This window comes from Carassius auratus, unplaced genomic scaffold (genome assembly GCF_003368295.1).
Source record: "Carassius auratus strain Wakin unplaced genomic scaffold, ASM336829v1 scaf_tig00215584, whole genome shotgun sequence".
NCBI lineage: Eukaryota > Metazoa > Chordata > Actinopteri > Cypriniformes > Cyprinidae > Carassius > Carassius auratus.
Window position 1 is genome coordinate 17,909 of NW_020528150.1, and position 26,283 is coordinate 44,191.

The window sequence follows — 26,283 nt, forward strand, 5'->3', positions numbered from 1 at the left end:
AAAGGACAGTGGACGGAGTACTGGTGTTGAGGATGAAAGTGGTAGTGCCGTGCAGTCTGCTTTGGAAGTAGATGAAGATAGCGATGAGGCTCAGATGGAGGAATGTGATAGCTGCTCGGAGGTGTCTGAGTTTGATTACAGTCAGTCGATCAATGATGTTTATTCTGTGGAAGAATTTAATGAATTTCTGGATCAAACGAAAGGAAAAAATTTTTTATGTCTTAAAGCTGCGGTAGGTAACTTTTGATGCTCTAGCGGTTAATATACAGAACTGCTTGTGTCTTGCGGAAGAACATCGTAGCCGGAACTACTTCTCTCTGTTTATGTATATGAAGAATCACAAAGGTACTGGGTTACTCCGCCGCGGTACCCCCGAAGCAATCTAAAATAGTCTGAATATAAACACTTATTATAGGTGCACCCTAGTGATTCAGGACAAGCTAAAAACATTGTTTGGAAAATGGATTCATGGTGTACTCGCTTATTATATACATTTTTCTACATTTTGAACACAAACAAAGTTACGCACCGCAGCTCTGATTGGTTGTTTTTTACCGGGAGCGATGGAGATTCTGCAAATGGCAATAGGACACTGGGAGGAGCCAGAGGAGCTTGATTTTTTTCACAGATTATCTGTCTCATGTTCTACTGTCAGGACATAATGACAGGTTTAATAAATATGTAAAAAATATATATTTACAAAAGTTACATACTGCAGCTTTAAAATACTTCACTGATGGTAACAAATTTGTTAAATCGGTAATGATTGCTCAGAAGACTGCTGGTTACGAAGTGATTTCGATACAAAAAAGATTTAGGCTGAAAAAATTCATGACGGCTGTGCGTAAATCTCAAAATGATCAGGCAAAAATGTCAAGGCGGAAAAAATAAAAAGCACATGGGTGTGGGGTCCGTGTATCTTTTGGTCATTGGATTTTCTTTTCAGAAACGGATATCAAAAAACTAAAAACAAGTGGTTATTTGATTTTTGTTTTAAAATAAAAAATTAAAAATTAAAATACAAAGCGTTTCTCTTTTTCAGTGTCAAAAAAAGATGAGCGAAATTTTAAAAATGATTTGAATTTCAATTTCTATTTCGGATATCAAAAAATAAAGTTACTTTAAAACAGAAACGAAAAAAGGCCCGTTGTTCATATTCCGAGACCGGATGTGGTTAGCACTCACTTGACAAGACCGCCACATTTGACAGAGTGACAGTGTGCTTAGGCCCAGAATAAAATGTCTTTGGAAACTTACTCAGTTATGATTTTAGACATGGCAAAACAAGGCCTGTCATCCACAGAAATCTCAGCGCAGATATCACAAGTAAATGGGGGAGCGAGAGGATGTTCCGCAAGAAACGTGAGGAGATTTTGCAGTGAAAATGGATTAAGTTTGATGGGGCTCCCTGACGCACATTTGGAGTTGGAGGTGGCAAAAGCTATAACCGAGGTATGATCCTGCTTTTTTTTTTAACCTTTTACTAGAGAGAGAGAGAGAGAGAGAGAGAGAGAGAGTATATTATTTATTATTATTATTTTACTATTGTTCATATAACTGTTTTATTGTGCTTGTATATATTATGTATATATATTATATTTGTATATGCTTTGGCAACATTGTTTCAAAAAACGTTCATGCCAATAAAGCCCCATTGAGAGAGAGAGAGAGAGAGAGAGAGAGAGAGAACGAACATGTGATATGCACAGTATGTCCCGCATTTATATGTCTTATCAAATTTATTTGACTGGTATCTTTAATGCCCGTTTATTACGAATAGTACATAAATCCCAATAAATAGCCTCAGCCTTCCATTATTTATAAATAGTTTCTAAGTCACAGTTAATATAATCCTCACAACACTGATAAATTATATAACACAAAAACGTCTTATTTCTTGATACACTCATCAGCTGGACATGTATATTTTTTAATTTTCTAGACTGGACCTACATATGGAAGAAAGATGATGAAGGGTTATCTCGCTATGAAAGGAGTGTATGCTGCAGAGACACGAATTGGATCAGTGCTCAGAACCATGCATCAGCCATACCATGAAGCAAGACGTCAGGTCTATTACTCCTCTCTAATACATAATCAAATATGTGGAATTTATGTGTAAATATGAGATAATGTTTTTTTGTCTGTGTTTTTTTTTGCTGTTTAGCTGCAGTTACTTAGATTGTATAAGATTAAAAACTTACAGATATTTATAGTAAGCCTATAATCAGAACAAACCCCTAATTTTCATTTTATTTTTTTGACAGAGACACAAATAGACATTAGGTTATATTTGTAAAATATGCAGCCATATAGGACTAATGAGATTTTTTTGTGTGAAATAGTTACATCGTTTTCCTATCTCTCTTAGGGTGCCCGCAATCTCAACCCCATACCATATCAAGCTGATTACATGGGTCAAAAGGTTCATATGGACCAAAACTAAAAACTGGCTATGTTTGGGGTTACCCATGTTTTAGCCATCGATGGCTACAGCAAAAAGATTGTTGCTCATTCTACAATGCCTATAAAAAACAACCTTGCCATCTATGAAGATGTTTTCAGGTAATAGCAATTATTATTATTGTGGACACTAAAGAAAGTGCATACACATGGCTATCATTCATGATAGAATATAAAACATTGAACATCTACAGTATATTGTTATGAAGCCTATTATACTGAGAGTAACTAATAACCGTTAAGTTTGAAAAGTTTTGCACAAAATAAAACACTTTTTCATCCAATAGGCCTGCAGTACTTGCCTATGGTATGTGGGACCAGGTACGAGTAGATCATGGCAAGGAGTTTTATTTGACACTTTTCATGCAGGAGCTGCTGTCATCTCACCGCCATAATCAGGAGCGAAGGCCATATTTACAGACTTCATCCACAAAGGTACAGCTCAACAGTTTGTTTGGTTGCTTCAGCAATTCACTTGTATGCCTGTTTTTTTTTATTATTATTATTTTTGCTTCAGCAGCATACTGTTGTTTTGCATGCATGAGACAAATGGCTATGCTTTCCAAATTTTTTAGTTAATTAAAATTAACTATGGCTGAGAATGTTTCTTTTTAAAACCTGGTTCCAGCTTAATAAAAAACTGCTGCAGAAGCAGCTACATCCTATTTGTCTTCAAGCAGAATTCCTGGTAAAACTATAAATTTACTTGTTCGGTGGTCAATGTGCATAATGACTGCTGAGTTAATACATTTACTGGGAATTCTGCATGACCATTTTTCCTTGATAGACTAAGATTTATTTACCCACCAGAACACATTGACTGATGACACATCTTTGTTGCAAATTCAGAATCATATAGTTGAACGAATCTGGCCTGAAGTCAACAATCGTGTCAACTATCCACTGAAGGCAGCACTTATGGGGTTGGTGGATCAAGAGGAAATAGACATGAACGACAGCCTTGTGAGATATTGTGTGTCCAACCTTACTGGCCGCTTGTGTGAGATTGGTCTTACAAGGCTGGTGGAGTCATGGAATGCTCATAGAATTCCAGGTGAAATTACGGATTACAATTATTACAAAAGGCATTCACAAGTTTCTATACCAACAGTATGGTCTTTATTTTACATGTAAAGGAACACCAAATGACTTGGCTGGCCGTGGGTGTCCCAAAAAAATCCAACAGGAACTGTTGCCTCATTCAGCTGAAGCAGCAGACCTTTACAGCCAACAGCTGGGATCATCACTGACCAGGCATTCAACTTTTGGAGTTGATCCATTTTCAAATGAACAGGACAAGATTACAGTTGAGAACCAGTTTGCCGAGCATTTTTCAGACATTTCAGAATTGTACTCTAGAGCAGTGAACAATGACTTTGCCCCATACAAACAGGCATTGCTCTGTCTTATAACCACAACTCAGTGCAATGTGTGAAAAGCCATTAGCTCTATTTAACTTGAAGACGGTTAACTTGAAATTCGTTTGTGTAAAAATTCAACATGTTACTCCTCTTCATAAAGGGATCTCAGAACAGAAAAAGTATCTGACAGACCATTAATTTCATATATGGTGTTGTTTGCAGTGTTCCCTCTACATTTTGCACAGTGCACAGAGGTCTCCTGCCACTGTACCACACATGTTTTGCAGCCAATAATGCTCCGGCAACACTCGGTGAAGACTGGCTCCTCGATGAATTCTAAAAGACAAAATGAGGAAAAACTAGTCATTCTGTGTGTGTGTGTGTCCATATGACCTTAACTCTTAACCAGCACCCCCTATTTTTTGAGAATTTTCTGAAAATGACATAACCAACTACAAATGTCTGTAGCTCTTTAACCCTATAGTCCACATTCATAACTGGTCTTTTTTTAAACTAGACACTTTAAACTTTGTTACCCGAGAGTCATTATAATTCAAAGTAGCAAAGAAACAGAGTAAAACGAGGTAAACATTTTACATGAAAGTTACTTACGATTTCTTTGAAGGAACTTAACTTAGGGAAACATTTATCAGACTTTTATGTTAAAGGCCTGAAAACAACAACAACGATCAAATAGAATATCTGGACCATGTTTTGATTCAAATTTGAGGATGAAACTCCCAGACCCAACAATTTAGTTTCTGTTAGCTTTTATTCATGAAAAGTAAAGGTGTCCTTTCTAAAAGGCCAAATGGAGAGCTTGCAATCGATTTTGGTTGGTTATTACTCCCATCAATCAAAACTTTGCTGACTAGGTTTGAAAACCATTGGCTTGGTTTTCAAACCTTTTAACTACTTGGAAACTTTTATTAATTTTATAATATTGTATATAATATTGTCTCAATATTTTAATACGTTTTATTCAAGTAATGATTAATAAAAAATAAAAAAAGGATTAAATAAATGTTAAAGCGGAAATAAGATAGCTGTAAAGTAATCTCTGGTTTCAACTCCCTCACTTTCATGCAAGCTCAGTCCTCTAGGCATTGAATTGTGGTAAATAGTGCTTCAGCAAGTGTACATCAGAGAGAATTGTGGGTAAAAGTAGTAAACGAATGTAGGGAATGATGTCGTTCACTCAGATTTCGGACACCCTAAATAGTGCACTATATAGTGGATAGGGAGCGATTTCAGACACACCTTTTGTTAATGTATCGTTACACCATGGGTTGGAACACAAAGGTCTGCATTTGTACATGTAATTAATTGTAGTGGATGAGACATAGGTGACCATGGTTCAAAAATGTAATGCGTACGTGGAAAATTACAATTCTGGATCAAAATGGATTCAAAATAAGTGTACATGTGGGACAATGACTAACTATTGTGTACTCACTCATACAAATAACACAGCAGAATCCTTGCTTGATGGTCTGTAGCTGTGAAGGAGTCAGGATCACTCTTTGAGTGGCAGCTAGATTGGTGAGCTCTCTGATTGCTGCAGTGATATCTGGTAAGGTCTGTGATGCCAGTACAAGCTCTTCTATCTTCTCAGTGACCTCTCCAATTCCGGCAGCATCTTCATCTTTTCGGCTATTACAAGGAAAAAACATAATAGATATATGCTGTTTGTGTTTTAGTGGTTTTGCTTGTGGTAACCAAATAAATCTTTGGCCCAACATTATAGACGCCACTAAAATACAGAAGCATTAATGGCCAAAGGATTGGCAAACCGGTGCTGATTTGAAATAAAGTTTCAATAGTCTGGACAACAATGGTAAGGACAAATAAGTAAATAAACAATGCCTTTCAATATTTGGACAAATAAGAGAAATACGAATACTTAAGATTACCTCATTCTCCTCCTTTTGGAGCCCTGTACCTCCTGGAAGGCCTGTTCTTGTATAGCAAGAATCTTTCTTGCATTTTGTTTCCAGTACTGGGACCCTTTACATTAGGGGTGAAAACCAGAAAAAAGGTTAAATCATCATGAGTTATCTCATCCCCTCTAATTTTAAAATCACAAAAGTAAAGACTTAATAATAAAACAAAATTAAAGAGTTAGTTCACCCAAAAATTAAAATGTCAGTTATTACTCACCCACATGTTTTTCTAACCCCGTAAGACTTCCTTTCTTCATCGCATCATAATTTAAGATTTTTATGATGACATCTGATAGCTAAATTACTCCTCAGTAGTGTTATAGATGGCCGAAACTTGCTCGATCAGAAAACGTATTAAGACATTGTTAAAATAGCCAAAGTGACTCCAGTGGCTCAACCATACATTTATCAAGCAACGAGAATACATTTTGTGTGCAAAAATAAACAAAATAATGACTTTACTCCACCATTCATTCTCTTCAGCATTGGTCTTGTGTGTTTATCTGTTGTTTTTACTTAGACAATTTTTAGTCTATGTGCGTAGAGCTTCTGGGTTGAACGTCACATGCACCACTCAAATGACCTGTGTAGACCAATAGTGAGCCTGCGTGTAGACTATTCATACCTTATAAGTAATCTTAAATTATGATGGGACAAAGGAGGAAGTCTTATGGGGTTAAATCAACATGTGGGTGAGTAATAACTGAGATAATTTTCATTTTTAGGTGATTTAACCCTTTAATGTTTGTCACCAGTTGTGCCTTCTGATGTGGAAGATTTTTATTAGTAAGATTTTAATCAATCCAGAATAATCAATGTGAATCTAGCCATTTTTGTTGCTAGTTGTTTTTCCTTTATAATCCTATAGGAAATGGATAGAAAGGAATATGGTTACGTGCAGGAATGTACAGGGCTAATGAATAACATATGGTTAGACATACATTAAGGACCTCCCCTCCCTAGGGACTTAGGTAAAGTGTAATCTAAAGGAAAAGTTTTACCATGTGGAACCGCCCTGTATAGGGTATATAATGAGATGCAACCTAGCATTCGACAGAACTTCTTGCAACAAGCTCTCGACTTTGTTTTGCTTAAAATAAAGTCTTTTCTTCTGAGAGAAAAATCCCTGACTGAGTTTGATCCTTGGGAGAACCGGCAAAATACACCACACTGACTCCAAAATTGCATTCCCCTGCACATCAGTCAATACCATTGGGTCATGACATCCAATAGCATCTTGAACTTTACCAGTGATCCCCTGAAGGGTAGCCTCACATTCCAAAAACCGGACCACCACCATTCTGCTGGGACTCAGCCTCCCACCAACCACCTCAGCAAGAAAAACCGATCTGGAAGAACATCATATTAAAATAATCATTATGACACACACTGCATTCAGAATCCTATTTAATGTTAATAGTCTTATATATTTCGTATATCAATAAAATGCACTCAGTTTGCTTTTATAGCACCTTTGGGTTAACTGGTGTGAGAATGTAACAATCTCTTCTTTGGAACAGGATCAAACAATACACAAAGTTCCATGTACATATTACTTTCATAACATTTTGCATAAGCTTGCTGACAGACACTGCAAAAACATAACCTCCCCCACCACTTTCTTGGCAGAGGTTATGAAAGTTAGGGGGCAAAGTTAAAATATAAATGAAAAGTACAAGTAGTATTAACTATTACACTACAACCACAAAGGAGGCAACTGGAGATGATATCATCATCAAATGTGATGGTGTTTTTCATTTATATCTAATTATATTTAAGACTTTCCCGTGGCGTCTGTCGTTGCTATGCAAACCTGCACTGCGCTCTCCACAACGACCGTTTGCATCCCTGAAAGTTATAAATCGTATCACAGTCATTTTAGAAGTTAACGTTACCTTTGAAATGTTTTAGAGGCAGTGGCTCTAAGGGGGGCTGAGGCAGCCCGCTGAGCAGATGATGATGGACTAGGATTAACGTTAGTAGCAGTTGCAGGTGATCGCATGAATGAAAAACGAGCTGTGGCATTTGAAGCTGATGAGGCGTCCTCTTCACCGTGAACCTCATAGTGAGCTCTTGGTGTAAGGTCCAATGTACTAAAAAAAACAGAAGCTCCAGGAAAAATGGCCACATTTGCGTCGTCAGTCACAAATAGACTATGTGCTGAGACCTGTCAAGAAATCAATTCAAGTCAAATAACCGCTAGTGTTTATTTCCAAACTTTTCTCAATTAGTGCTAATATTTTCCAGGGACTACTGAAAGGTTAACTTCTTAAAATCAGACACCACCATGTTTGCGTTAAAAGAGAAGTTTTAGGGTTTAGCCAGCGAACGTTAGTACGTTAGTTTAAAACACTTTTTACCTGGAAAATGCGACTTATTTTTTCTGCAGTCATGTCTTCTTCCCTTAAGGAGACTCTTTTATTGTTTCGAAAAACAACGTATTGCTCCATGTCTGCTCAATGATCACGCTCAATTAGCACATCAGTGACAGTCACAGCACGTAATTAATTGCTTAACTACTCTGTCAAATGTGGCGGTCTTGTCACGTGAGTGCTAACCACATCCGGTCTCGGAATATGAACAAACGGGCCTTTTTTGGTTTCTGTTTTAAAGTAATTTTATTTTTTGATTTCCGAAATTGAAATTGAAATTCAAATCATTTTTAAAATTTCGCTCATCTCTTTTTGACACTGAAAAAGAGAAAAGCGTTGTATTTTAATTTTACATTTTGTATTTTAAAACAAAAATCAAATAACCACTTGTTTTTTGTTTTTTTGATATCCGTTTCTGATAGGAAAATCCAATGACCAAAAGATACACGGATACACGGTGTGGGATCTATTTTTGCTTTTTCTTTTTCTGTTTTTCTTTTTCTGTTTCTTTTTTCTCTCTCCTATTATACAGATTCTAAGAGTGGGATCTTTAAATGTTAATGGGTTGAGGGATGGTGGTAAAAGAGCTTTACTATCCGAATTTCTTAGGCTTAAAAAAAAGAATGTAATATTTTTTCAAGAAACACATAGTGATTCAAATAATGAATCGGAGTTGAATTTGTGGTGGGAGGGGGAAAGCATTCTAAACCATGGCACTAGTATCAGTGCTGGAGTAGGGATCCTATTTTCAGCTAATATTGATGTTAATATTTTATCAGTAACAGAATTGGAGAAAGGGCTGCTTTTGATTATGAAAGCTGAAATTCATAATCAAGTATTTGTTTTTATAAATATTTATGCTCCAAATAGAGGTACTGAAAGAACTTTATTTAAAAAGTTGGGAGATTTTTAAAAACTTTTACCCTGGATGAATTTATAATTGTCGGTGGTGATTGGAACTGTACTCTTGATTTCCTTGTAGACAGAAATAATGAGGAACCAGATAGTGTTTCAGCTTCTTTCTTAAAAAGTATTATTGTTCAACACGATTTAATAGATGTGTGGAGAGAAAAGAATAATGTAGTAAAACAATACACACGGACCAGAGTTTCACAAGGGAGGATTAGCGCAGCTAGACCCAAAAGGGTGATTTTGAAAGTTTGATACAGTGGTGGGAGATAGGAAAGGAATAGGAATAGGAATTTTTTGTCAACAATTTACTTTCTTGTCTACCAGAAAAAATAAACAAAAAATATCTGAAACAGAGCAAGAGATTTTTTTAGATTACATCTGAAATGATCCAACAGTCAGATCCATCATTGGATGGAAAGTTATCTGAAAAGAAGCAAGATCTTGAAACTTTACTGCAAGTTCGGGCTAAAGGTCCCCTGAAAAGGGTGCGTATTATGTCTATACATGACATGGATGCTCCCACTGCATATTTGTATAATTTAGAAAAGGTCTTAAAGAAACAAAATGAAATGCACTGTTTAACAACACCAGATGGACTAAAGACCTCTGATTCAAGAAAAATGTGGAAGATTGCAGTGGATTTTTATTCAGAACTATATAAAAAGGAGGACACCGATACTGGATGCATTTCACAATTATTACACCACTTCCTACCATCTCTAAAGAGCGGAGTCAGTCTCTGGACAGTGCTGTTTCTTTTAAGGAGTTAACTGATGCAGTAATGCAGATGAATGCTGGCCGTGCACCTGGAATCGATGGACTACCAGTGGACTTTTATAAGACTTTTTGGAAGATCATTGGAAGAGACTTTTATGGGGTGGTTCAAGAATGTTTTAAAGATAAACTACTTCCCAAAAGTTGTCAACGGGCAGTGTTGTCACTGATACCTAAGAAAGGAGACTTGAGTTTCCTAAAAAATTGGAGGCTTGTTTCAATTCTAACATCTGACTATAAGATAATAGCTAAGTTATTGGCCAATAGAATGAAATCTGTTTTGGGGGATATAATACATCAAGACCAGTCCTATTGTATTCCAGAAAGAACGATACATGATAACATTTTTCTGATAATTTTTCTGAGATATTTTGGACTACTCTAAACTTTATGAAGTAGATGTAGGTTTTTTGTGCCTGGATCAGGAAAAAGCCTTTGATAGAGTTGACCATGGTTTTCTGTTCGAAACATTGCATGCGTTTGGGTTTGGAAATGTTAGTATATCTTGGATCAAACTCTTGTATATGAAAGTGTCTTCTATTTTAAAGATAGGTGTTGGTTTAAGCCAACCAATAAGAATACAGAAGGGTATTAGGCAGGGGTGTCCACTATCAGGCCAGCTTTATGCTTTAGCAGTGGAACCACTTTTATGTCTACTAAGAAAAAATCTGTCTGGTTTAAGGATTTGTGATGATATGAATTCTGTTAAACTGACTGCGTATGCGGATGACATTACTGTAATTGTGAAAGAACAAAACGATATTGATATTAATGATTACAGTATTGGATTGTATGAGAGAGCATCTTCCGCAAAACTCAACTGGGGTAAAACAGAAGCATTTTGGTGTAATGATAAAACAAAAATGCATTTACCAGTTATCCCTTAGAATGTTAAGTGGGTAAAAACTGGTTTTAAGTTTTTAGGAATTTTTATGGGTTCTGAAAACTACCAAAGAAAAAACTGGGAAGGTATGAAGGACAAAGTTTGTGCCAGATTGTCAAAATGGAACTGAATTTTGCCTAAACTCTCCTATAGGGGAAGAGTGCTGGTCATAAATAATCTTGTCACCTCTATCCTATGGCATCGATTAATTGTATTGAATCCACCAGAAGATTTTATTGGAGTTATCCAAAAATTGTTTGTAATTTTTTCTGGTCTGGACAACATTGGCTACGAGAGTCAGTTTTGTATCTGCAGGTTCATGAAGGAGGTCAAGGTCTTATGGATATTAAGTCTAAAGTGGCTGCTTTTAGACTGCAAACTGCTCAGAAACTACTTTATCATCAGTCTCAGAGCTGGATAAGAGTGGCTTGTGCCTTACTGAATCGAGTGAGATGGTTGAATTTGCATCGGCATCTCTTTTTAATGAATTTAAAGGAGATGGATCTTAGTGGGCTCCCATCTTTTTATGCCTCAGTACTCAATGCATGGCAGATTTTTATTGTCAAAAGGGAGACTTCTGAAACACAGACTCTTTGGGATCTTGAAGAACCCTTAATTTTTAACTCTCACCTACCCAGTGCGATATTGGATTCTCAGACTGTACGCACAAGTTTGGTGAGAGCAGGAATTTATGTGGATTAGTGCAGAAAAACTGGCCATAAAGACTGGTATACGTTCTGTTCGAATTGTCCAAAGGCTGCTAACTGAAATTCAAGTCTTTTTTCCTGTTCTGCCACTAAAAGTTGTAAAGTCGAAGAATGTATTCCCCAAGATCAGTGTGACTGTGGATGTAAGAGACTGGCAGGAATTTGAAGGAAGTCTGCTCTCTTTCAGGATGCCTGAACTTGTTTGTTTTTATATTACTTCTAAGAAAGCTCTTTATTGTGTTTGTGTGAAAAATCTCAATTTAAGAGCGTTTGAAAGAACTTCCATAAACTAAGTGGACTGAATTTGTTGAGTCTGGTACTTCCCCAAAAGGTAGTTGGAGGTCCTTATATAAGAAATGAAATGGAGATTTGCAATGGCAAATTTCACATATGATAATAGCAACGAATCGATATAAGACACGTTTGAACCCTATGCAGGAGGAAGAGTGCTGTTTTTGTGGAATTTCAGAAACTGTGTTTCATATTTTTATTGGTTGTTCAAGGCTAAAAGAAATGTTTAGTGTATTAAGAGAATTGTGTCATAGTTTTGGTTTCAACTTTACAAACGGTCTTTTGATAAATTTTTAGTTTGGTAAGGCAAAAATGTCTATATGGCTGACGAGGAAGAATATAACACTTTGATACTGATTCTTTTTTCCTTTGTGGGGTGCTAAAGGTATTTTACGTCAACCAAGTGAAGAGAGAGGTTGTGTTAAAATGTTATGAAATTAAATTAATTTTAATGTGAGCTAATATCCTATTCATGTATATGTAGATAGGATTTTATTTGTTCTTGTTTAATATAATATTTATTGTTTTTTAATAAGTGTCTGTGAATAAAAGAAGCTTAAAAGTCTAAAAGTCTCTCTCTCTCTCTCTCTCTCTCTCTCTCTCTGTCGAGTTTGATGTCCTCCCTGAGCAGCTTTCACTCGCTCTCTCACCTGTCCCAGGACACTTAGCAAATAAACCATGCCTGTTAACAACAACAGCACAATAAATTTCAGCAAAAAGTTGTCTATTAGCTTTGTACTATGTCTTTCCCCAGCAGGCTCACTTTCTCCAGAATAGTACTAAAATGAGAAAATGGAAACACTTTTGAAAAAAACAAACAAAAAACAAAACAAAGAGATCTTAACATTAGAAAATATGACACAGCAGGACATGCATACAAAATACTGAAGCGCAAAAATCAGAATCAGAAAGAGCTTTATCAGAAACAGCTTTATTGCCAAGTATGCTTACGCATACAAGGAATTTGTTTAAGTGACATAAGCTTCCAGTACACAGAGTACTGGAAAAAAGGATTACAAATTGCCAAATAAATAAGTGTATAAACAATTGTGCTATAAATGATGATGGAATAGGATTGAGTGAGATGCGGGAATGTTCTAGGATGGAGGGTTAACAAATAAATATAAGGATATTGCACGTTTATAAGCATAAGTAGGGAACATTTAACTGTTCACGAGGTAGATTGCCTGGGGGAACAAACTGTTCTTGTGCCTTGCTGTTCTGGTATTTGCGGCTCTGAGGCGCCGGCCTGATGACAAAAGTTCAAAGATGGGATGACTTGGATGTGAGGGATCCAGAGTGATTTTCTGAGCCCTTTTCCTCACTCTGGATGTATACAGTTCTTGAAGGGTGGGCAGGGGAGCACCAATAATCCTTTCAGCAGTCTGAACAGTTCTCTGTAGTCTTCTGATGTCTGATTTTGTTGCTGGACCAAACCAGACAGTTATTGAAGTACACAGGACAGACTTAATGACGGCTGAGTAGAACTGTTTCAGCAGCTCCTGTGGCAAGTTAAACTTCCTCAGCTGGCAAAGGAAGTACAACCTTTGCTGAGCCTTTTTCACAATGGAGTCAATGTGATTGTCCCACTTCAGGTCCTAAGAGATGGTGGTTCCCAGGAATCTGAATGACTCCACTGCAGTCACAGGGCTGTTCATGATGGTGAGTGGGGAAAGTGCAGGTGGGTTTCTCCTAAAGTCCACGATCATCTCCACTGTTTTGAGCGTGTTCAGCTCCAGGTTGTTAAGACTGCACCAGACAGCCGGCTGCTCAACCTCTTGTCTGTAAGCAGACTCATCACCGTCCTGGATGAGGCCGATGACTGTAGTGTCGTCTGCAAACTTTAGGAGCTAGACAGAGGGGTCTTTAGAGGTGCAGTCGTTGGTGTACTGGGAGAAGAGCAGAGGGGAGAGAACACATCCCTGAGGGGCACCAGTGTTGGTAGAGCAGCTGTTTGATGTGAATTTCCCCAGTCTCACTAACTGTTGCCTATCTGTCAGAAAGCTGGTGATCCACTGACAGATAGAGGTAGGAAAAGAGAGCTGGGTCAGTTTGGTCTGAAGGGTTGTTGGGATGATGGTGTTGAAAGCTGAACTAAAGTCCACAAATAGGATCCTCACATAAGTCCCTGTTTTGTCCAGATGTTGCAGGATGAAGTGCAATCCCATGTTGATTGCATCATCCACGGACCTGTTTGCTCATTAAGCAAACTGCAGGGGGTCCAGTAAGGGTCCAGTGATGTCCTTCAGATAACCCAGAACCAGTTTTTCAAACGACTTCATGACGACAGATGTTAGAGCCACAGGTCTGTAGTCGTTAAGTTCTGCTATCTTGGGTTTCTTTGGGATGGGGATGATGGTGGAGCGTTTGAAGCATGAAGGCACTTCACACAACTCCAGGGATCGGTTGAAGATCTGTGAAAAGATGGGGGCCAGCTGGTCAGCACAGATTTTCAGACAGGCTGGTGTAGCACCATCTGGGCCTGGTGCTTTTCTTCTTTTGTTCTTGTTGAAGACCTGGCGCACATCATCTTCACAGATTTGAAGAGCAGGAGGTGTGGAGGGTGGGATTGCAGGATGTGTTAATGGTTGTGTAGGGAGATTGTCAGAATGGGTGTTGGGGGTTTCAAATCTGCAATAAAAATCATTCAGGTTGTTAGCAAGTCGTTGATTAGCCTCAGTGCAAGGGGATGGTGTCTTGTAGTTCGTGATGGCTCCTAGAACTCTCCACACTGAAGTTGAGTAAGTTGGAAGTAAACTGGTCTTCCAACTTTTTAGCGTAGGTCTTTTTAGCCGCTCTAATCTCTTTGTTCAGTGTGTTCCTGGCCTGATTGTACAAGACTCTGTCCCCATTTCTGTAGGCATCCTCTTTGGCCTGACGAAGATGTCTGAGTTTTACTGTAAACCATGGCTTATCATTGTTGAATGTTAAATAAGTCCTGGTAGGAATGCATATATCCTCACAGAAACTAATATAGGATGTTACGGTCTCTGTGAGTTCATCCAGATCGGTGGTAACACATCCAAAAACACTCCAATCAGTGAGGTCAAAACAAGATTGTAAATCCTGCTCTGTTTCGCTGGTCCATCTCTTCACAGTCCTTACTACAGGTTTAGCAGATTTAAGTTTTTGCTTGTAGGACTGTATAAGATGAACCATACAGTGATCAGAACGTCCCAAAGCTGCTCGTGGAACAGAGTGATATGCATCCTTTATTGTGGTGTAACAGTGATCCAATATATTACTGTCTCTGGTGGGACATGTAACATGCTGTCTGTATTTTGGCAGTTCACGGGAGAGATTGGCTTTATTAAAGTCCCCGAGAATGATTAAAACAGAGTCCGGGTGTTGTTGTTCTGTCTCTGTAATCTGATCAGCGAGTTTCTGTAAAGCTGAGCTCACATGCGCTTGAGGATGAATGTAAACATTGACCAGAATAAACGAATGAAACTCCCGCGGCAAATAGAACGGCTTGCAGTTGACAAATTGCATTTCTAGATCAGGGGCCTGTTCTTCGTACGTCGCTAACTCAGTTAGCTGGATTTGATTATTAATGATTTGGCGTGATCTTGGATCGTTTGGTTCTTCGAAGCTCATCCCGGAGCTGCTGTCATAGCAACAGGTCCGTTAGCTTAAACCTGCTTGGGAGCAGCTTATTTCATGTAAATAGGATTAGATCGCTTCTTTTCAACCAGAACTGATACTCAAAATATGTCTGCTACCACCGCTACTTTATTACAAGAGTATATCGTACTGATCTAGGGACAATGATTTAAAATAATAATCATTAAAAAATTATTAAAAAATAATATAAAATGCTGTGTAGTCCATAATAGCTTACTAGACAGCCAGTTTTACTCACTGAAATATTTATTTGTCATAAAATTATTACTTCATAATTGTATTAGTCGTACACACATGCTGTACAGATAATAGAGACGTGCATTATTTTGAGTGATGACTGCTATTATAAGAGTGGCTTGATGGAGCGCAGGAGATGCAGATAACATGATATTGACCCTTAAGAAACTTTCATTAATGCTGACACGTAACAAATCTGTCCCAATATAAAATGAAATGAATAGATAATTTCTACATTGAAATAAAAATGTAAAGACTGCACAACTATAAATTGTGAATCTAAAGAATTGGGAATCATGAAAAAATGTATAATAAAATGAAAACATGTATCTATTGTCTGTTTCATGTATCTATAATAACATTTATGTAGTTTTGTTTGCTTGGCTGTTTCCTTATAATTTAAACGACTCCTGACGAAAATCTTGACAAATTTCTGGACTTTTATATGACGTCATTACATTGCCGTCTTGCCACCTGCCAATCGCTGCACTGCTGATCATGGTTTCGAGTATCGATACATATCCCCTTTTAAGACAGACATGAACACACAATTATCTCAGATAACTCAATCCAGCGATACTAATCATACACAACAGGTGTGTTCGAAGAACCCAATTAGCCGGATCAGGATTAGCACGATGATCATCTTGGATGTGTCATTTGATCTCGGATGTAATAAGCGACGTACGAAGAACAGTCCCCAGGACAGCACTTCTTCTTTAACACAGTTACATCTGTACACCACCGTTCATTGATGTAAAAGCATGTCCCGCCGCCGCGCAATTTCCCAGGTGATTCTGATTCGTGATCCGCTCTAAACAGCTGAAAGTCCGGCAGATGGAGCGCGCTGTCTGGTATGGCGTCATTCAGCCAGGTTTCCGTGAAACACAGAGCAGCAGAGTGAGAGAAATCCTTATTTGTCTGAGAGAGCAGAAGGAGTTTGTCTGTTTTGTTGGGTAGAGAGCGGAGATTTGCCAGATGGATGCTAGGCAACAGCGTTCGAAATCCACGCTTCCTGAGTCTGACGAGCGCTCCCGCTCGCTTACCCCTGTCTGCGCGTCCTGAAGCGTTTGATCAGCGCCGCCGCTCCTCCGATAACAACGTTCAGTAAAACGTCTGAATAATTTAAATCCGGTAAAAGATCTTGTGGTGTGTTCTGCCGAATGTTCAGCAGTTCATCCCTGGTGAAACTGATCGTGTTTGTTAAACATAAAACAGGAAAAACAAACAAAAACAGCACAAACACTGGAGAGCCAAGCACTGAAGCAGCCATGTGCGGCGCCATCAAGTACCTTGAGGTTGAGTACTGAAGTGCTAAAGTTTGGTTAAAACATTTGTAGACATCTCTTGCATGACAGCACTTCAAAAACACAACAAAGAGAAAGACAATTGCCTTACTGCAATTTTGCAGTATTATTCCTTCTCATCTCGGGTCTGTTCGTACTGAACAGCTTTGCTTTAACCCTTTAGGCGCCAGAGGTTTTTTCCTAAAACTTTTGATTTTGACATCTTCATTTCAAAAGGCTACATCTTAAAATGTATAAAAGATAGAGACTTTCTGTCAAATATAAAAATATTAAGGATGACCCAATGTTTATGTAGGGATTACATTTTCCCATCTAATTTGCATATTATGACGTTATATGGGGTGGCCATCTTGAATTATAGATTTTTCATGAAAAGTCACGTTTAAATAATAAAATGCAGCACTTCTTTCCCCCAAAAAATTTCCCTCACCTTCTGTGTGCTATATTGCACATTACTGAATACTCAGGTAAATAGTAAGTAGTAAACAAACTGTGTAAATCATTATTAATAAATGGTAGAAACAAACCGAATGCATGTAGCGGTTGGGATTTTCAATTTACTACATGCAGCAGGCACTCTGATTCCATGTATGGGGCACATATATATTATTCATATGAAACAAAGACACAAGTAGACAAGACCTGTTTAGTTCAAAAGCTATGCCCAGTGTCATATCGCCTCTGCTTCTGCTATGAGCAGCGCGGCCAGATCTGCCTCGAGCGTGCGCCGAGAGTACACAGCTCGGACTACTGTCAGGGTCATTGCGACTCCCCACCTTGCCTCCTAACTGTCCTATGAATACTTCCACCTCGTCTCACATACCCAGTGGCATTAGACAAAGTCTCCCCTGCAATACTGTCCCCGCGATTGCGGAGAGGTGTGGTCAGAAGACAAATATACATGTCTAGCGCGGTAAAATTCTCCCGCCTCGTCCCCGCATCAATAACACGCCAGCTAATTTTGCAATGAACACTCCGACCCCTGCAAACAGTGTTCACACCTCTGACATTTGGCAAAGGACCATTTACATTGGGCAAAGGATTCACCGTTTGTGCTTGGTGTAGGGCTATACTTTCACTTTCAGTATCACCGTCAGCTTCTGAATACAGATATTCCCCTTCAGAATCAGTGTCCGCGAATAGAAGTTCCAACACCTCATTGTGGCTTTATTGAAGCTTTATTGATGCCATTAGATAATAATAATAATGATAATAATAATAATCTAATGCCAATACTCGCTGACATTTTTTTTTTTTTTTTTTTTTTTTCATTTATTCCAGGCAATGGCACAAAAAGTTCAAGGTAGACAAATATAGTTAAATCATATAGTGCAAGGAAAACAAAAAACAAAACAAAAAACAAAATATACAGTATTCAAATATGACGATCGAATTCTGCCTGAAAGGGAGTGGGAAGAAGACAACTTATTTAATCCCACCCCAGTTCCACATTTAGTGATTAATAATTGAGCTTCATTATTATTTTGCTCATAGATTATTTACAAATATATCATGGTGGCGTTACCACAAGTAACAAGTAATTATTATAATAACAGTTTATACAACAATGTAATAGGAATAAACAATGCCAACAATGGTAATGGACAATATACCAACGATGGTAATGGACAATATACCAATGATGGTAATGGACAATATACCAAAACACTGAGCACATGTTAACGCTATGAGACAGAGTACAACATAAATTAACTACAATATAAAATAAATAAACAATGGCAACAATTGAGCCATTATTAATGCTCATAGATTATTTACAAATATATCATGGTGGCATTACCACAAGTAACAAGTAATTATTATAATAACAGTTTATACCAACAATGTAATAGGAATAAACAATGCCAACAATGGTAATGGACAATATACCAACGATGGTAATGGACAATATACCAATGATGGTAATGGACAATATACCAAAACACTGAGCACATGTTAACGCTATGAGACAGAGTACAACATAAATTTAACTACAATATAAAATAAATAAACAATGGCAACAATTGTAATGGACAATATACCAACGATGGTAATGGACAATATACCAATGATGGTAATGGACAATATACCAAAACACTGAGCACATGTTAACGCTATGAGACAGAGTACAACATAAATTTAACTACAATATAAAATAAATAAACAATGGCAACAATTGTAATGGACAATATACCAACGATGGTAATGGACAATATACCAACCATGGTAAGGAAACACTGAGCACATGTTCACACTATGAGACAGAATACAACAGCACTTTAAATTAAAGACCTTCATCTCTGTATTTTAACCAGACCCAATGTTTATATAACAGTTTAAATTGATAAATAGTTTGGCATTGCTTTTGTTGCAAGTCCAGTTTGTTCCAGAGTTTCACTCCACATACAGACACACAATAATATTTACGAGTGGTTTGGGCTCTCGGTAATGAAAAATGTCCAAAACCTCTCAAGTTATGAGCTCGCACAGGAGTTGTAAAAAAACGTTGTAAGTTAGGCGGTAATAATTTGTTAAATGCTTTATATAAGAATATTGATGTATTATATTTTACAAGATCATCAAATTTTAGCAACTTTGACTGCGTAAACAGATTATGAGTATGTTCTAGAAAACCAACCTTGTGAATGATCCTCACAGCTCTTTTCTGCAATATAATCAGAGGATTTATTGTGTTCTGATAAGTATTCCCCCAGACTTCAACACAAAAAGTAAGGTATGGTAGTACCAGGGTGCAGTATAAAATACGGAGTGCATTTTCATCAAGGTATAGTTTTGCTTTATTTATAATTGAGAGGCTTTTTGAGATTTTTGTTTTTATGTATCTGACATGGGGTTTCCATGACAATTTACTATCAATTATTACTCCCAAAAATTTAATCTCACTCACTATTTCAATCTGAATACCATCAATACTTATTCTCTGTTCAGACATTTTGTTGCAATTACCGAACATCATTACCTTAGTTTTATTTATATTCAAGGATAATTTATTTGTGTCCATCCACTTTTTTAATATCTTTAGTTCCCTGTTTACCGTATTAACGAGCTCATTATAATCATCACTACTGTAAAATATATTTGTGTCGTCTGCAAATAGTATGAATTTCAGTACATTAGATGTATTAAACATATCATTTATATACACATTGAACAGTTTTGGCCCTAATACTGACCCCTGGGGGACACCACAAACAATGCCCAGAGTATCTGATAAATACTGACCCATTTTAACAAACTGTGACCTCCCTGTTAAATAACTTTTTAACCAATCTCCAGCCAGCCCCCTAATTCCATATTTTTCCATCTTTTTTAATAGAATTGAATGATCTATAGTGTCAAAGGCTTTTTTTTAGATCAATAAAGATACCAACTGCATGCTTCTTTTGCTCCAGTGCATTAGTGACTTCTTCAATAGCTTCAGTTATTGCCATTGAGGTAGTTCTTTTGGACCTAAAGCCATACTGACCATCATTAATTACATGGTGTTTCTCGAGAAACTTTTCAAGTCGAGAATTGAAGAGTTTCTCTAAAATTTTTGAGAATTGAGGCAAAAGAGAGATTGGTCTGTAATTAGTAAAAGCGTGTTTGTTATCATTTTTGAAAAGTGGAATTACTTTAGCGATTTTCATTTTGCTTGGAAAGCAGCCAGTCTGGAACGACAAGTTACAAATATAAGTTAAGGGTTTTACAATATTCAGTATAACTTTTTTAATCAATGTCATACTAATACCATGACAGTCAGTGGAGGACTTACTTTTACATTTACACACAATATTTGTCACTTCCTGTTCATTTGTAGCTGAGAGGAAGAATGACAAAGAATTCCGTTCGATAGTTGATTTTTCGACTCCACTGTCTGGAATATCAGCGGCCAACTTGGGGCCAACATTTACAAAAAATTTATTGAACTTATTTACTACATTATTCATATTATAATCTTCACCATTTTCATCAATAAAGTGATCAGGATATGTCAACTTTGATGATCCATGTTTGATTAGGCTGTTCAAAACATCCCAAGTTCCTTTTATATTGTTTTTATGTTCATATAATTTTTTTTGATAATATAACCGTTTGCTTGTTCTTATAATATCAGTTAATTTATTTTTGTACTTCTTATATCTTTGTTCAGCTTCTTTTGTTTTTACTTTAATAAACAGTTTATATAGATAGTTTTTCTTTTTACAGGCATTAATAATTCCTTTCGTAATCCAGAGGCTTTTCTTATGTTTTTCCTTTATAAAATATTCTTTCACAGGGCAGTGTTTATTATACAAAGAAGTGAAAATATCTAAAAAAATTACAATAAGCACTGTCCACATTATGTTCTCTGTAAACTGAAGTCCAATCCTGGAGCGCCAAACAATTGTTAAGGGTACTAATCATGTCCTCAGTAATTTTCCGTTTAGAGATTTTTTTCATAGTGTCTTTCGTCTTCTTAAGATTACAGTCATACAAAGTAAAAACAGGTAAGTGGTCAGTGATATCACATATAAATAGGCCACTGATGATTTGATTTCCCATAATATTAGTAAAAATGTTGTCAATGATTGTGGCACTATGTGACGTTATTCTGCTCGGTTTCGTTATAGTTGGGTACAGAGACAAGCTATACATTGTGTCAGTGAAGTCATCAACGTTTTTTAGTTTGGTTGGATTTAACAAATCAATGTTAAAGTCACCACAGATAAATATGTTCTTTTGGTTCACAGTAGAAAACAGTTTACCCATCCACTCATTGAAAGATTCTATGTTTGAACCAGGTGCCCGGTATACACAACTCATGAAGATATTTGTCTTTTTATCATTATGAATTTCCACTGTTATGCATTCAAATAAACCATCAACAGCTAAGGTCATATCAGTTGAAACATTAAATTTAACAGATTTATGAAGGTACAAAGCAACCCCCCCCCCCTCCTATTTTGTTTATTCTATTTGTATATTTTAATTCATAGCCATCAAGACAGAAATCAATACCTTTATCATCGTTAAACCAGGTTTCAGTAATTGCAATTATGCTAAATGGATGAGAGAAATGTTCCAAGTAATCTTTGATAGCCTCAAAATTAGTGTACATGCTTCGACTATTAAAATGTATTATTGACAGGTTATCTTCTGTTTTTACACTGTTTTCATATTGTTCATGGGTGAAATAGTTGCAGTTTTTAACAATCGAAGAGAGAAAATTATTGTCAGGGTCTATCTCAGTATCGGTCTCAGTTGTGGTGTGCTCTTTATACTCACACGTTCCCAATTCCATTTGTTGATGTTGTAGGATGTTCTGTAACATTTCTATATCAATACTTGGTGTAGTCTGTGTTCTTGGTATGTTAAGCATTTTGATGAGTCACAAGCTACTTTGAAACCAGGTGCTGCATCAATGTCAATACTTCTCAAGATCTTCTATCCTCTTCACCACTAAGACTTTTGCTCCCTCCGGTGTCCCATTTAGTTTGATGAAGATCTTACAATTAGTTACCCAGGTTTGTTGAATCTTGCCTTGTTTTCTAAGTTGTCGTGCAATCCTTGCGATGTCAGCATTTTTCTTTGTCAAGTGTTCATTTATGAAAACATTTGTGCCTTTCAGTTTGCGTCCTTGCTTCAGAAGTGCTATTTTCTTTTTCCGATTGGTAAACCTCATAATGACCGCTGGTGGTCTCCCGTTCTTCGTGGGCAGTGGGTGACACGCCTCGATGTACTCCAGGTCCGTCTCTATCCCCCTGCTCTGGAGGTAGGAAGCAACCTGTTGTTCCACTGACTGTATCTCCTGGTCGCTGAGCTCCCCGCTGTCCGCGGCCACCGCACTCGCATAAGAGCGCGGCCTGATCTTGATGCTGGTGATGACCACATCATTCACGCGGGAGTATTGCTCCAGCTCATCCACTCGCCGTTCGAGATCCTCAATGCGCTGGTCTTTTTCCGAGTTCCAGAGGCGTAGTTGTTTCACCTCCTCCAGTAGCCCCAGGAGCTGCTCCTGCTGCGCTCTAACCGCAGTCACATCGCCGCACAGGGAGTGGAGAGAGAGCTTTATCTCCTCGAACTCCTCCGGTGTCGGGCCTTTCCTCGATGGGGGCATTCTGGTGATTTATACGCCAAATTATCCAGAGGTAATACACACTCCGAGTCTCAGCTCGCGTTGCACCAATTGACAAGATTACTCTGATTACTCTCACACTAGCTCCGCTTTTTTCGCACTGATTCAGTGCGCTCTAGCTCCAAGATTTTGTATAGGAGCATGACGTTTTTTCGAGTCAGAGATGAAGTATTACATGTCTGCTATCTGGTGCAGGGGAGGTTGCATGAAATTTGACACCTTATTTGACAAAATCGGCCGTTTTATTCAGTGACGCATCTTGTCGAGTAAACTCGACCGTGGCGCCAAGAGGGTTAACATCATACACCCGACAGGAGCTTTTGGATATTGGTGAGGACTTTACCAGCAGTTTTATCACCAATCTTCGACTCATCCCTGAGATCGCTAGAACACCCGAGGCTACGCACTCTACCCGGCCGGTTGGAATTGCTCACAGGCGGTGTCGAGATCGTAAACAAAGGCGGGGGAAGCGCGGAGGTCTAAGAGTCAAGCTAAAGCTAACACCGCTCCGGCTCTCTTTACCCAGCATTTTCCTCGCTAATGTGCGGTCACTGGTGAACAAAATAGATGAGTTACGACTCCGCATCACCCACAGTAAGAGACTTCTGGACCGCAATGTCATGGTTTTCACAGAAACATGGCTACACAGCGACGTACCCAACAATGCTATTGAGCTAGCCGGACGCTACACGCTCCGGGCAGATAGAATGGCAGATGACTCCGGCAAGACAAGAGGTGGTGGATTGTGCATTTATGTCAACAAAGCTTGGTGTACGAACACTGTCATTGTTGGGAGACACTGCTCAGCTAACCTAGAGTTTCTCATGGTTAAATGTAGACCTTTTTATCTGCCACGGGAGTTCACTTCCACCATAATAACCGCAGTCTATATTCCACCGGATGCTAATGCCAAGCTTGCTTTGAACGAACCTCATGCAGCCATTAGTAAACAACAGACTGCCTACCCGGAGGTTGCTTTTATTGTCGCAGGTGATTTTAATCACTGCAAATTAAAGACAGTGCTCCCCGAATTTCACCAGCATGTTTCCTGCCACACCAGAGGAGACAAAACTTTGGATCATGTTTACACAAACATTAATAGAGCTTAAATCACGACCCCCCTCCCCCTTCAGGTCAGATGAAACTCAGGCCTACAGTAAATCCAGGGCTAACCTGAAAAGAGGCATCAAAAAGGCCAAGTACTGCTACAAGCTGAAGGTAGAGGAACACTTTTCCAACTCTGACCCCCGACGCATGTGGCAGGGCATCCAGATCATCAGTGACTACAATTCAAGCAACTCCACACCAACGGTCACGGACATCTCCTTCCTTAACGAGCTAAATTACTTTTATGCTCGCTTCAACAGCGACAGCAAGGAGACGGCCACCAAAATCTCAGCCTCTTCAGACCACCAACCTCTCAAACTCGGATCAACGCACGCAAGGCTGCTGGCCCTGATGGCATTCCTGGACGTGTGCTTAGGGCATGTGCAGAGCAGCTTGTAGGGGTCTTCACAGACATTTTCAACCTGTCCCTCACCCAAGCAACTGTGCCAACATGTTTTAAGTCCACATCCATTGTGCCAGTACCGAAACACTCCTCCCCAACGTGCCTCAATGACTATTGCCCCGTAGCACTCACACCCATAATTATGAAGTGTTTCGAGCGACTGGTCCTAGCACACCTCAAAGACTGCCTCCCACCCACACTGGACCCACACCAATTTGCCTACCGCACAAATAGGAGCACAGAGGATGCAGTATGCATAGTGCTGCACTCACACATCTGGACCATAACAACACGTATATTAGGATGTTGTTTGTTGACTTCAGTTCAACATTTAACACCATCATTCCCTCCAAGCTGACCACAAAACTTGGAGACCTGGACAGTAACGCCTCCCTCTGCAACTGGATTATGGACTTTCTGACCAACAGGCCTGTTCGGTCAGGCCACACCCACTCCACCACCATCACACTTAACACTGGCGTACCACAGGGCTGTGTGCTGAGCCTATTCCTCTACTCCCTTTACACCCACGGTTGCAAGCCTGTGCATGGATCCAACTCCATCATTAAGTTTGCAGATGACACCACGGTGATTGGCCTCATCACAGACAACGATGAGACTGCCTACAGGGAAGAGATACAGCACCTGGCCACATGGTGCGCTGACAATAACCTGCTCCTTAACACCAATAAGACCAAGGAGCTCACTGTGGACTTCAGGAAGAAGGAAGCGCGCATGACCCCATCCACATTAACGGGATGGTTGTTGAACGTGTCTCCAGCTTCAAGTTCCTGGGAACCACCATCTCGTAGGAACTGTCCTGGGCCACAAACACCTCCAGCCTGGTCAAGAAGGCTCACCAGCGCATTTTCTTCCTCAGGACACTGAAGAAGAACCAGCTGTCTTCAACCATCCTGGTGAACTTTTACCATTGTGCGATCGAGAGCATTCTGACCAGTTGCATCACAGTCTGATATGGGAACTGTTCAGTGGCTGACTGCAAGGCTTCCTGCTCTTGAGGACATCCAGTGGAAACGCGGTCTACGTTGAGCTCGCAGCATTCTCAAGGACTCCTCTCACCCTGACCATGGGCTGTTTAACCTCCTCCCCTCCGGGAGGCGTTTCAGGAGCCTCCGGACAAGGACCACAAGATTCAGGAACAGCTTTTTCCCTAAAGCTGTCTCCTTGCTGAACTCTGCCCTCTGACACCCCTCAACACCCCCCACACCACACACATAGACTGTGAAGACTGTTAAAAAATAATTGCTGAAATTTAGACAGAAACATCAAGAATCAGCGTATGAATCACAACAATGGTGACAATCCACAAAATAAATAAACAGATAAGTTCTGAACATCACAAAACATGCTACTAAAATTTAAGACAAAAGCAAAATTATAAGCACATAAGAATTCAAGAAAATAAGTGAACAATTCAGGGGCATAATTTATTCATGCCGCAATGCATGCTGGGAGTCATGGATGAGTTTTATCCTGTACTGGTACCCAGCATTTATTGCATCATGAACCTTTTGATTGTCACCATTGTTGAGATCCATATGCTGATTGGTGATGTCTCGCTTTGAGTGTTGTGGACACCGCTGCCCAAAATATTAAAAACTCAAACTGTCGTTAAATCCATATGTTCTGGTTATCACATTTCCTTTCAATCTTATTAAATTGAAGAAACAAAAATTGTGTAATTCACTCACATATTTCAACACCAAATTAATATTTGATTACTATAGCAACACTTTAAGTCAGTCTAGTAGATAATGCCT

At 38.6% G+C, this 26,283-nt stretch overlaps 1 long non-coding RNA gene across 1 annotated transcript; it reads left to right on the plus strand.

Moving 5' to 3' along the window:
* The first annotated feature begins 1,217 nt into the window (after positions 1-1,217).
* On the plus strand, positions 1,218-2,656 carry LOC113095052 (uncharacterized). The gene is made up of 3 exons (XR_003288261.1): positions 1,218-1,452; positions 1,943-2,071; positions 2,372-2,656. It is a non-coding gene; the product is annotated as an uncharacterized LOC113095052 (long non-coding RNA).
* Positions 2,657-26,283: the final 23,627 nt, after the last annotated feature.